Raw genomic sequence first — 12652 nt, 5'->3', positions numbered from 1 at the left:
TAAAATGTTTTCTTGTATTCATCAATGTACCTGCATTGTAAAAACCGTCTAAACACGTCTCCTGAATTAAATTTTGAATATTATTACACTGCTCCATGGCAATGGTCCAATTAATAGAAAATTTGACTGTTAGGTACTTGTGATATATCTAAACCATATTGTAATTTTAATTCACTTTGAGAGGTCTCATAGCAAGACAACAAACAGCTTTGCTATTTGTTCCACTTGACCCGTTGGTGCAGCTGTGCAGTGTGACCGTTTAGCAAAATGATAAAACACATAGGAAAGGAGAGCACTGCTCTCTGTTATAGAACTTTTATTTTGGTCGCACAATAGCAGTCCAGGTTAAGCACCTTCCATGTTGCTAAGACAGCAGTATCCCAGTTGGACTCTGACCCTTCGCCCTTCCATTTGCAGGTCCAGTCTCTTAGACAGTGCTTCTAAGAGGGGCACAGCCGCTCGGAGCATAAAGCCAGCCAGCGTTCCAAGCTCCAGACTGTGTGACATATGACTTATACAGATTCAGTGCTGGCAACTCGGGCGTCCCGGTTCCAGGCAAAGTCACAAAGCCACTGAGGCCCATGCACTGTAACATGAGGAATCTCCTCTCTGACCCGGGGGTCCTACTCCCAAATACAATAGTGCACTTAATCAGGGAGCAGAATCTTAACTGTACCACCCTCTCATTTTCATTTCAGGAAAACATATAAAGTAAGTGTCATATCCCCACCTCAGGGTGTTAATTGCTGTAAATCGGCGGTAAATAATTTACGGTGACCTTAGCATTCTTGCCCAAAGCGGCCACTCCCCCTCCCCCCACAGCTAAAGTGGTGGACTTCAATTTCCAAAGTATGCTTTTATTTTTGTTGCTAAGATCCATATTAAGATAACTATGGTAAAATAATAATTACCAATCAATTCTCAGTGGCAAAAGAAAAGACATAAGTTCACAGACGTGCTCTGCATTCAATTATAAAATTCAATGTGATGTTAAACAAAAAATAATTTCTGTAAAAATTTGGTGGAAATCCCTTTTTACTTTTTAGAAAACATTGCTGTTCAGCATAATTTCTTCCCAATTGACACAAAATATATTACAGACATGCATAAATATATAAACCTCAATGCATTTTCAATTGTGGAAAATGTTATCATTTATTTTTTGTAATTCTACAAATGTCAGCTGTATTGAAATTGTATATTGTTAAAAATGGCCATGCATGCTTTAACAATGTTAAATTGCTTTGAGAAATCTTAAATAATTGTCCAAAATGCAAATAAATATGCATATATTCAGCAAAGTTTAAAAATAGTGAATTGACAGACACTATGTGATGATTAACATTTTTAGGTTTTAATACTTTCAAAGTTTTTATTAAGTTGTATTTTTGTTATTCACATATTTTTTAATAGCGTATGAATTATATAATTCATATTTTGTTGTTCACATATTTTTTTTAAATAGCATAAAATATTATATTACCCAACAACTATTGCATATATATATATGTGTGTGTGTGTGTGTGTGTGTGAATGGTAAATGCATAATGAGCTTCACTATGAATATATCTTTACAAAAGCAAAATTCTTATTTCATACTGTAGCAATCTGAAGAGGAATTAATTACATTATCAAAGTTCAATGTTGACTTTTCACGAGATGAGCACCCTTGGTACTGTTTTTGTCCACAACAGTTTTTTTTCTCTAGTGCAGAGTAATTACAAAATTATTTAATACCCATTTTAATTTAATAACATTATTAGCTAAACAGATGAATAACACCTCAAATATAATGTATACATCCTGCTTAACTTTTACATTTTTAAAATATGTAATATATTGCCAATTATATTGTAAATACTTGTATCAGATTCCAAGTTTCCTCAGTATTTTCTTTGTATACTTAATCTAATATTGTATATTGTCTAGAGGGTAAAATAATCACATGGACATATTAAAATACTTTCCAAACTGTGATTGTGCTTTGTGGGTCCATCAGTTTATTGGTAATAATGTGTTTTACCAGTCTAGTAATTATATAAACAACAACAGAGAAAGGAGATAGGATCAAAACTAATAAGGATATGAACATTTATTTTATTATTCGCGCAGCATGATCCTGCTTTTTGACAATGAAGTTTTATGACTTGAACATGGGATACGGATTCCATGGGGATAGATTGAAGCATGAGGTGAACACCAGATGTCCTGAACTCTTGTGTTAATACCACATAAACGTCATGGATTCATTTTACATTTTACCCCATGCACTCATTACAAAATACCCTGCAGAAGGTTTGATGACATGTCAGTGGTTACATGTTACTTATCAATAAGTTTGACTGTGCTTGTATGGTCCTCTCTGGGAATTTTGGCTGCAAAATCCTCCCACACCTACACGGATAATAAAATGGGTGCAGCACTCATTTTGGAACACTGGCAAAAGCACTTGCACAAACTAAAATGGAGAGGGTATGTGTACGTATGCTGGGTTTTTTTTTTTGCTTCCGCTTTATTCCTGTTTATGGTCAAATTGCTCTGAAACCTGGACTTGCAGCGCCCTCTATCCGTGGCTCTTTGCGCTGCAGCAATGGACACCGGCCAACCGACCGTCCCCTGCCGCTCCAGAGTTTTAAGAGAAGCCATGAAAGAAAATGTGTTTAAAGGTTTGATCAACTGTGACCGGCCCCCGTCAGCAGCCGGCGATGTTATACAGGGCACAGTTACGGCATCCTCAAAGGGCTGCTTGAAAGCGAGGACGTCAGGGAGGAGATTTGGGGCCTCACAACTTTCCCACCTTCCCCGAGCCATGGCAGCCAGGCCCCGCCGCAGGAGGCGGGCAGGCGGCTTTGAAAAATAACACCTCTGTTATTCCAAGTGGCGAGGACCAGGCGTGCTTTGCAGATGGCTCCGAGCCCCGCTCGCCGAATGCAGATGTAGAGATGAGAGATGTTTTGAGCAGGCGCAGAGGGTCCCGCGCTGTCCAAAGAGCGCACGGTTCTCTCCGGTCAAGCCGCGACCACAGAGAGCTTTGTATACCGACCCTTGGATGGCAGGTGCACTGGTCAGTTTTTGAAGCACCAATGGCCCCAGCTTGTCATTTTTGAGAGTATGTATCAATAAACTCTGGCATAGAAACATATGAAAACAAATGGGAACACAAACACACATACCTAGTTGGTGAACAACTACCTGTAAAACAGTATTAAAATTATTAGTTAAAAAAAGGAATATAAATCACACTAATTAAATACTATTTTATAGAATATTGTAATAGGTATTATTGACATTCATTTTGGATGAATACATCCATAACGTAGACTCCTGCAGATATAAAGATATAAAGAAAAAAGGCAAGTATGTTTCATGAGCTATCGAATATGCCCCATAAAATATTATTCGTTCCACACAAGGTTGTGATATCAATACTGAAGTTACACTTGGAAGTTTATTTTATTAGCACTAGTTGTAGCTATAAATTAACTGCATCAAGACTTACTATTAAACCATATGAAGAGCTGACACCCCCCCACCCCCTTACATGCATGTGTACAGTACATATGACCAGCAATGCGGGAAACAGACCTTGGCCCGTTCAGCCGTCATAGTTTGCATGGGAGAGAATAAATCACAACCCAGCAACGGCCATGTTGACAGCGCAGTCTCCCCCATCTGGGGAAAGAATGGTGCAAGCTGAACTTCTAACCCAGGATTCTCAAATCATTTTTAGACAAAAGCTGACAGTTTGTGTGGCAGCGTGCAGCAGCGCGGACCTGAAGTCCAGGGACACCTCCCTGCACAGAAGCAGGCCCCGCTCCCATGTCTCTGAGCTCTGCCAAAGGTTATTTGTGGCATTTCTCTGGCTGTCTGAGGGGAATGTTGGCATCAGCCTCCAGTTCCAGCAGACCTTACTTATTTTATTATTTGGTCTTTGTCATGTATTTTTACAGTTATGTAAACCTGGCACTGAAATTTAAAGACCCCTGAAAAATGATTTTACGGTCTTTTTCTTGTGAACAATTTTATTGACACGAAGGGGCACAGATTGTCACCAAAATGCACAAATAGAATTCTGAACACATCCACGACAAAGGACCTTCTCCATACAGTATCTTAATTGCCTTGTTTTCCAAATCCAAGACAGTGCTCCAAAAATGGCTGGCAATACAATATGTATTTTCATGAGCTCGAAGCTTAAAAAAGCTTCTTTTGAGCTTTATATCTCACTTATTTTCTTTGTCTTGTTTATTTCTCAGTTAGCTTTATCTGTGTTACTAAATCAGCTTGCTCTTATTTATTATTTGAAGGACTGTTAGCGTGCCACGGATTAGTCAGAAGGAGGCTTGGTCTTGTTCTTACAGGCTGAAAGAAAAGTAGAATGCCCTTATGTAGCATAAAATTGCATTGCAAAGCTACTCACCCAACCTGGAAATTAAAAGGCATTTATGAGGCACAATCATTACCAAAATGGTCATCTGTATTAGACAGAAAGAAAAAAAATGTAGATACTTTGCTAGGTCTCAGAGGTTAAGATATTGTATTATATAATGTGTCATATGGAACATAAGCAAATTCTGTGCCACAAAGACATGAATTTCAGATGAATGAATTTTTTTAAGCGTTCCACTATTATTTAGGGTTGATATATAAAGGTTATATGACATAAAAAGCACATAAATTATGTATAATATAACATGTAGTACAGTAAAATATTATGTCTTCACTGTATACAATTACATGGCTTAACATACATCTGCTATACTGTAGTTGGTGCCATCTTCCCTTTGCAATATGAAACATGCTCAAATAATGAAACATTGCATATCAAGCTTAGGCTCTGCATAAAAAAATGATAATAATCATAAAATGTCTAAAATTGCTTGACTGACACTCTCTATCAAGCCATATGGCTACATACATATTTCTCATTTCATGAGTTTCCTCTGACATCAATAATACCTTGGTATCCAGTCGAGTCTGGATCATTTCCAAAACAATTATAAAGTTGCCGTGGAAACTGGCGCTGGGTGCCAGTGTGAAGCACACTGTCTACCCCCAGATAACTGTGCTGAAAGTCACACCAAATAAAACACAAGATTGAACAGGAAAACACACATTAATATCTGTGTGGTAAAACGGCTGGTGTTAAATCCTGTTCAAATGGAATCTCCGAGCTTTCTTATGCAATATTTCCTTTTTAAAAATGTTTTTTTTATTTATTTATCTGGCCCTCGGCAGTGTCTTTGTTGTTTCTAATGTTAATCCTAGAGAAACTAAGGGAAGGAGAATGTGTATACCTACACTAACATTAGAGCAAGTATGAGGGTAAAATGCTATCCGTCAGGGGAGCAGGAGTAATGTATTGTAACCTTATGCTGAGATAATGAACAGGAAGATGAAAGCGCAGTAATGGAAGCATTTTTACATTTATCTTTTTGGTACTCATTACATGGAACGCATGACAACCTCGTTAGGGGTGGACTCCAGATTACCCGAATTAATGCAGAGCAATACCTCCTTTGTATACACACATATGCAAATACACATGCACACACGCACATACACACACAAACACACACACACACATGCACGCACAGGCACACACATATACACACACACGCAAGCACAGTCACACGCACATACACCAACAAACACATACACACACATGTGCATGCACACATACACACACGCACACACGCACACATACACACACGCACACACACACACACGCACACATACATACACACATACGCGCACGCGCATAATGCACGAGTGCAAACATGCACAAGTTTACATAACAGGACAGTGTTTTAGACGGCTAAATATCTTATATAAAATCCTGTGGAAGCATACATGGGAACAGAGTATTTTTTCTGGTTTAATGTTGACAAACCAAGATGAGATGTGACACACCATGGTCAGGAGCAGCCGGAGAGCCTATTGTTGTGATAGGTTAGGGCTTTGGCCCTGGCTGGTAAATCTAATAAGAGCTATAAAACAGAACAAAGTCACAACTGTTTTTTTACAGTTGGTGCGTGGGAGTTACGATATTTTAACTTTTGTGTAATTTCTTTTGAACTAGAATGAAAAAAGATCAAGCATATGGTGGTGATTTTTTGTTTCATTTTTTTCATTGAATGATGAGTATTTCCTGTCTAGTCCTCAGGGCTGTCTCCATGACATGGGGAGCCTGTCTGAAGCATTATTTCAAAAAAACATTAAAAGGCATGTCTGAAAAATCACAGGTAATCACAGACATAGTACATCATGGTGAAACATGCTGAATTTTAGAGCAAATATAGGAATGCAAATGTTATTACAGAAAAATGTGTCCATTTCAGCTATCAAATGAACTTGAAGAGTGAGAGAATCTTATTCATTTCACCCATACGATTGGCTTTTTCAGTGACTTATATCCACACACAAAATGTTTCACACAGCATGATAAATAATTCCCTTGAAAAGGCAAAGCATTGTCAAATCTATTTTAAATTATGCATAGGTAGCCTGAATAATGTTATTAGTCATTTATTAATTAAACATGCCTCCTTAGTTGTTCTCCCATCTGAAGTGTCAGCTCGTCTGGGGTAGAATCTTCATTTGTTCTCATTAGAGTATTCTAGAGAAATCAATAATTGCATTCTGGGGAATAATTTATTATTCAAAATAGCCCTAATAAGCCTGCTGCTGTCATTTTCAGCAATTGGAATGAGTGAAGATATTTTTTCCCCATTTTCCCACTTATCAGTCTGCACGCCTGTGTGTGTGTATGTGTGCGTGTGTGTGTGTGTGTTTTTGTATGCGCAGTCGTGTGTTGTTGGTAAAAAAAAAAAAGAAGTTATTTTAATGCACTACCACAGAGTTGCACTTCCATCTTTTTCTCGTTTCATGCATATTGTTTTTTCACCCCTGGTTCCAGCTCATATTAATTTTTGTAGTTTGCATTGTTTATGTGTTACTCAAACTTTCACCTCCCTGTTTTCATCTATATCCTGTACTCTCCAGGTATCTGCAAGATGGTCAACAAGGACGTACTTCTTCATTAAAACGAAGTGTATACTGGATTGATTGGTTTTCTAATGACGTTCACCAAGATGCCCACAATGTGAAAAGGAGCCTATGATGACATTCTGTGATCATATACATTTCTACTCTAAATTTACTATTGTTTTAGAGACTTTCCTATGAAAAAAGAATACATGTCCAGCAGCCCTGTGCTTTATGTTATAATTTTGTGATAAAATTTCAGGTGGACCAATACGCGATGGTCGTATACAGTGTTTTTATCCTTTCGTTTACTAGCCATTGTGGCTGACAGTTGAACGTGACACTTTAGATGTTGAGGTCTCAGTGAAATTTCATGGGGCTACTGGCTACAGTATGATCTGTCTCATTTAGCCAATGCTTTGCCTACAAATAAAGTTAAAGATTTACCCAGTGAGAATTTTGACAGGTGGAAGGTAAAGGGGAGTGGCGAGGTTGGGTACAGTCTTTTTTTCAGCTGAGGTGTTGGCAGTGTCATTACTAGAAATTGAGGCATCTCATTTAACAGAATTAATTTGTATATGCTAGTGACTGGACGCTACTCTAAGAATAGTACTGTGCCTTTTCACATTGTTGAGAAATGTAGGATTGAATTAGAATTTACTCAGTTAAATCTAAACAGGAAGGGTTGTCTCCTCCTGTTTAGATTTTACTGCATTGGCATTAATCCAAGCAACACAAGGGCTGTGTTTTGGTATTGCATGCATTTATATGTTAAATGGCAATCAAATTCCTTTTGGTGGTTTCACTCCTTTTGAATACCTTGCCGTGGTACTTAAAGTATTAGGTGCATGACGGTGAGTGTTATTTTGTCTTAGGGTCTAAACATGCATGTTGACAATGTGTCAGCTGCTCAGACATCCCAAACATACGAAACGGATTACAGTCAGACTGACAGGCTAATCTATATCAATTTTTTTCCATAATCTGAACCTATATTCTTGTCATTTTGTTCTTTGTGCTACCCATGCTTCTGTTTTTCTTCATGCAGCTCATAGTTCTCCTCTTGTCATTTAAAATAACACAAGTTTGACTTAATATGATACTTACTTGAAAATATGCATTATATGCAGATGCTACTTGTTTGACAGACTCAGGTACTCATTTCCATGCTCACATTCAGAACAATGTCTATGAACATGCTAACTTTGTAAGAAATTAGATTTATCAATGCATTATAAGCTAACTGGCTTCCCACTTTGTCATGAAATGAATTGTGTGGGACAAAAAGTAATTTCTTCATCTGTGACAGCTCATGGAATTGTACCTGCCCTGCAGACACAGATTTGACCTTAGAAAACTTTCCCTGGAATTAATCTATAGATTAATCTATAGGTATAATTTGGCCCTTTATGTTTACAGAGACATAACCTTGGTTTCCAACTTCTGATTATAGATATAATTTTACTCAGTGGGAAATCATTGTGTAAATTCCACAGCAATATCTGAGTTGAACTTGAATTTTTGAGTTGACAACAGCTTGTTTTTTTAAGAATACTGTCTACCGTGGGGAACTTTCCAGAAGCTTTTACTGAACAGTGTTCTGGTATCTGTGAAGAACTGTTTCTGTCAGGACCACTGTGATCAAAGTAGAACTTTATTGACAATAAGGCAATACAGTTATGTTTGGTGGTATGGCTCTGTTCTGGAGCTCTCCCGCCAACCACGCAGCCCGCGTGGATAAGGCCGGGAGGCCAGCAGCCAAACCCCCCTAGAGGGGTACACACAGAACAGATCCAGCAGCAAAGCAAGTTCTTAACACATAGGGATGGAGCAATGCAATTTCTTAACACATAGGGATGGAGCAATACAAATTCTTAACACATAGGAATGGAGAAATGCAAATTCTTGACGCATGGGGATGGAGCTGGGGTGGTGGAGGGGATTTATGAAGCAACGTGCAGCGCTTGCATGCAGGAGGAGCAGCCGGATGAGTAGAGGGAGGCTGTTTAAGTAGAGTGCCCTGTTAGTGAATGTACTGTGATAGGCGAACATCACTCAGCTGAGCCATCAGCTGATTCAGCCGGAGTGCTTGACTCTCGTGGCCTGCCAGAACTACGCGATGCTCCATTTTCTTTTCCAAGTGAGAATCTCTTACACTTCCTCTCTTCTCAATAGGCCTCTTGCCAGTCAGCCAATAGAAATGATTTAGAAGTGAATGTTAACACTGGTGATGTGTTGCACTGCTATGTTTTGTGATTGTCAAAATACTTTTGCATCAATTAATTACTTCCCATTTCATGAAAAAAGGCAAAAGCTAACTGGACATTCTAAATTAAGGAGGGAATTGGGCATTTCACATTTATACTACTACTACTACTACTACTACTAATAATAATAATAATAATAATAATAATAATAATAATAATAATAATAATAATAATAATAATGCTAGCACTGCACATTCATTCTCTCACATCTGATTACTTTTGCCAGCCATTTCGCTTCTTTCTATGGAGAAAAAAAAAAGCTGCTGTGGCTCAAGTCTCTGGTTGACAATAGCTGCTGTTTTATTGGATGAGCAAGTGCATTGTTTTTCTATCACTGAGCTTGGGAACATCTTCCAAAAAAACTTCCCTGGGTGCCATCATACTTGAAATGGCAGGTTGTCCTCCACTATGAATGATAAAAATACCTCAACTCTAGTCACTTTGCCTGTCAGGTTTTGTTGATCTTAGGAGAAGAATTTAGCCTACAGCACTTCCTGCTCATCCCTTTCCTGTGGCCTTGGTTTGGAGTATAAATGTATAGCTACAAAGTTGCTAATAACATAATATAAAACAATCAAACACTGCATTTTGATAATGCTATTGAATTATATATTTTGCCTTAGTGAAACTTGATCGGATAGTTCAATTTCCTGAGTTTTATTTTTATTTGTTCTATTTTAGTGTATGCTTTTGATTGGCCCAGGCAGTTTTTGCATGCAATTAAGGATATTTTAGATACTCATAATTTCAGACAACCTTCCAACTCTCAGTGGTGGGCAGCATTCAGTGTGTAGTTAAGCAGTCCTTAGTAGTATAAAGCAAGAAAATCTACTCCAAGCTACTCCAAAGCAAGGTGTAGTGCTATACAGAGGCATTGTGTTTCCAGAGCTTATCCATACAAGTGATTTCATATATTCATAACAATAAACTTACAATTGTGCCAGTATATATTTCCTTCTTGGTTCTCAAACAAAGCAAGCTCATGCTCCAGAGGACCAAGATGCATTAATGCTGATATAGGAAGCCACATCACAATGTATAATATTGTGATTTAGCAGACTTTAGAACAGTGAATTTCACATGGGAAACAAAAACCATAAGAGCTAAAGACAGATGCAGCAACAATCATACAAATAGCACTGTGAAGTTTATTGCCTCAACACTTACAATATAAAGGCAGAGAAAGGTTGGGGTTTTTAGACAGGATGATTGAGTTAAATAGACACATTGAGGTACAATTTAAAAAATTGTTTTGCGTTAAGAACAGAAAATAGCCAAATTAACTTTTCTGACTGATTGGATAGGAAGGGTCAGTACCACTTGGTATACTAAAGTGAGAAATTTGAATTGAATGCATCCAGCTTGAAGCCAGTGATGGGTGTAGGGAATATCGTTCTACTATATACTCATATGGGGCACCACTTACATTATGTAGGTGTAGCAGTATAACTGCAATAAGTAATCCGTTTATATTAATAGTCAAGCAGAATTACAAAATCAAATCAAATTTACAAATTGTAAATCAGATTTAATAGATAACCTGAAGGATGGAGTTCTTGGAAAGACTGATTTGACTTGGCTCTCATGTTCATGCAACATAAAAACAGACACCAGGTTTAATAATATAATTTATTTATAATAATCTAACTAGGAGAAGGTATGAGAGTTTGTATGAGTGTGTGTGCGTGTAGTGGTATTGATGTGGCTGAAAAACCTAATTTGGCTAGAAGTCAGTATCACTCCTAGCAGTGCCAAATCTCAGTTAAGACTCAGCTGAACTGTAGCTACTACCTGGGATATTAAGTCAGTCTTACGGAGATCCTTCCACCCACTGTCTCCAGTAGTCACTGTGGGCTTTTGGGAGAACACAATAGTGGAGTCGAGAACTGTGGAGGTTTTGTCTTGTCCAGTAGTCTGAAGATGTGCCTTTTCTGCTTGGAAAAGTTTGTTTTTCTTCAGTTTCTAGTGGCTAGCTAACAAAGCACTGGCTGTATGCTAGGTTCCACGTGAGATGAAGTAGAATTAGGTACCACAAGGCAAACTAGGTTGGCAACACCTATTTGCTGTGGAGAGCAACTTTATCTGTTTGTTCAGATTAGTTTCAGTGGTGGTAATAGCAATCCTGGGCATTCTGAGAGCCATGGATATAGGAGAGCTCCACCGATTAATGGGAGCTCCTGATATAGGCCAATGGAAGCTCTACAGGGTTGTGGGGAGCTTCAAGGACAATGTCCAAGCGCCTGGGGTGAGAGGGCAAAAAGAGGAGTCAAGTAATAGTTGTCACTATTTTCCCACCTGTTCACTGTGCGACAAGGATTTTAAACTCTGCAGGCACAGATGACATCATGAGATGCACTACCATGTTTAAAATGAAAGTCACTGTTCGTGCAAGGACGGTACAGACTGATGGATAGTGACATTCTAGACCAGTTGTAATGACCTGATGACACAGACTGGCCAGCAAGGCATTGGAGTTTTCCAGGTGAGAGATTGTACAGACTTGCACAGCTATCCGTGTAGCCTCTTAGGTGAGGAAAGGTAGGATTCCCCTGGTTTTTTGAAGGGAGAACCTACATGGCTGGGTGGTTTTCCCAGTGTGTTCAGATAACCTCAGCAAGTCAACAAGAGTCACACTGTGGAGCCATCAACAGTGGCTGAATAATCAATCTGCAGGGAACCCTTAGTCAGGGTGCATCGGAGTTCTTTCTTCCCCAAGTTGAGCTGCAGGTAGTGGGTGGACATATAGGCTGCAATGTAAGCCAGGCATGTGCAGAGGATAAACTTAGGTGCTGGAACAGATAGATCCCCCCCCCCCCCCCCCCCCCCCCCCCCCCCCAGGGCACCTGGTAGGGAATATACCCTGTCTGTTTGATTTGCTGGAGATTATCTAGACATTCACAGGGAAGATCCTGGTTTCCAAGAGACTCAAGGACCTTCCGTGATACTTGGGATTTAATAATACATGATAGATAATTAATTTTGATTTTAAACATGCCCATACATAACAAAGTTCATGCGCAAGATCTAGAGTCTAAAATCTGGAACTGGAGTCAGAGACCTTATCATTTTATCTTTATGAAAAATAAATCAGCAGGACATACTGTCAAGAAACAGTATTTACTTTCAGTAACTTCTTTAAAGTTAAGTGATGCTCCCATTAAAGTTGAACATCCATTAATTTGTGATGAAATGGCTGACTACCCTTAATAGTCAAGCACCAGTGAAAATCAGAGGTTTCTTCCAATGACAAAGGCATTATGGCTAAGTGCAGAAACCAGGAAGCTAAAGTAGATACAAATTGAGAAAGCCGGATCTCCATATCCATTATGATATCTAGAACAACACATAATATGTAATACAGGTTAGAAAAAAAAAAATTGATAATTGATCATAGAGAT

Source organism: Anguilla rostrata, chromosome 4, assembly GCF_018555375.3.
Source record: "Anguilla rostrata isolate EN2019 chromosome 4, ASM1855537v3, whole genome shotgun sequence".
NCBI classification, from domain to species: domain Eukaryota; kingdom Metazoa; phylum Chordata; class Actinopteri; order Anguilliformes; family Anguillidae; genus Anguilla; species Anguilla rostrata.
The sequence above is the reverse complement of the archived record's forward strand: the minus strand, read 5'-3'. Positions refer to the sequence as shown.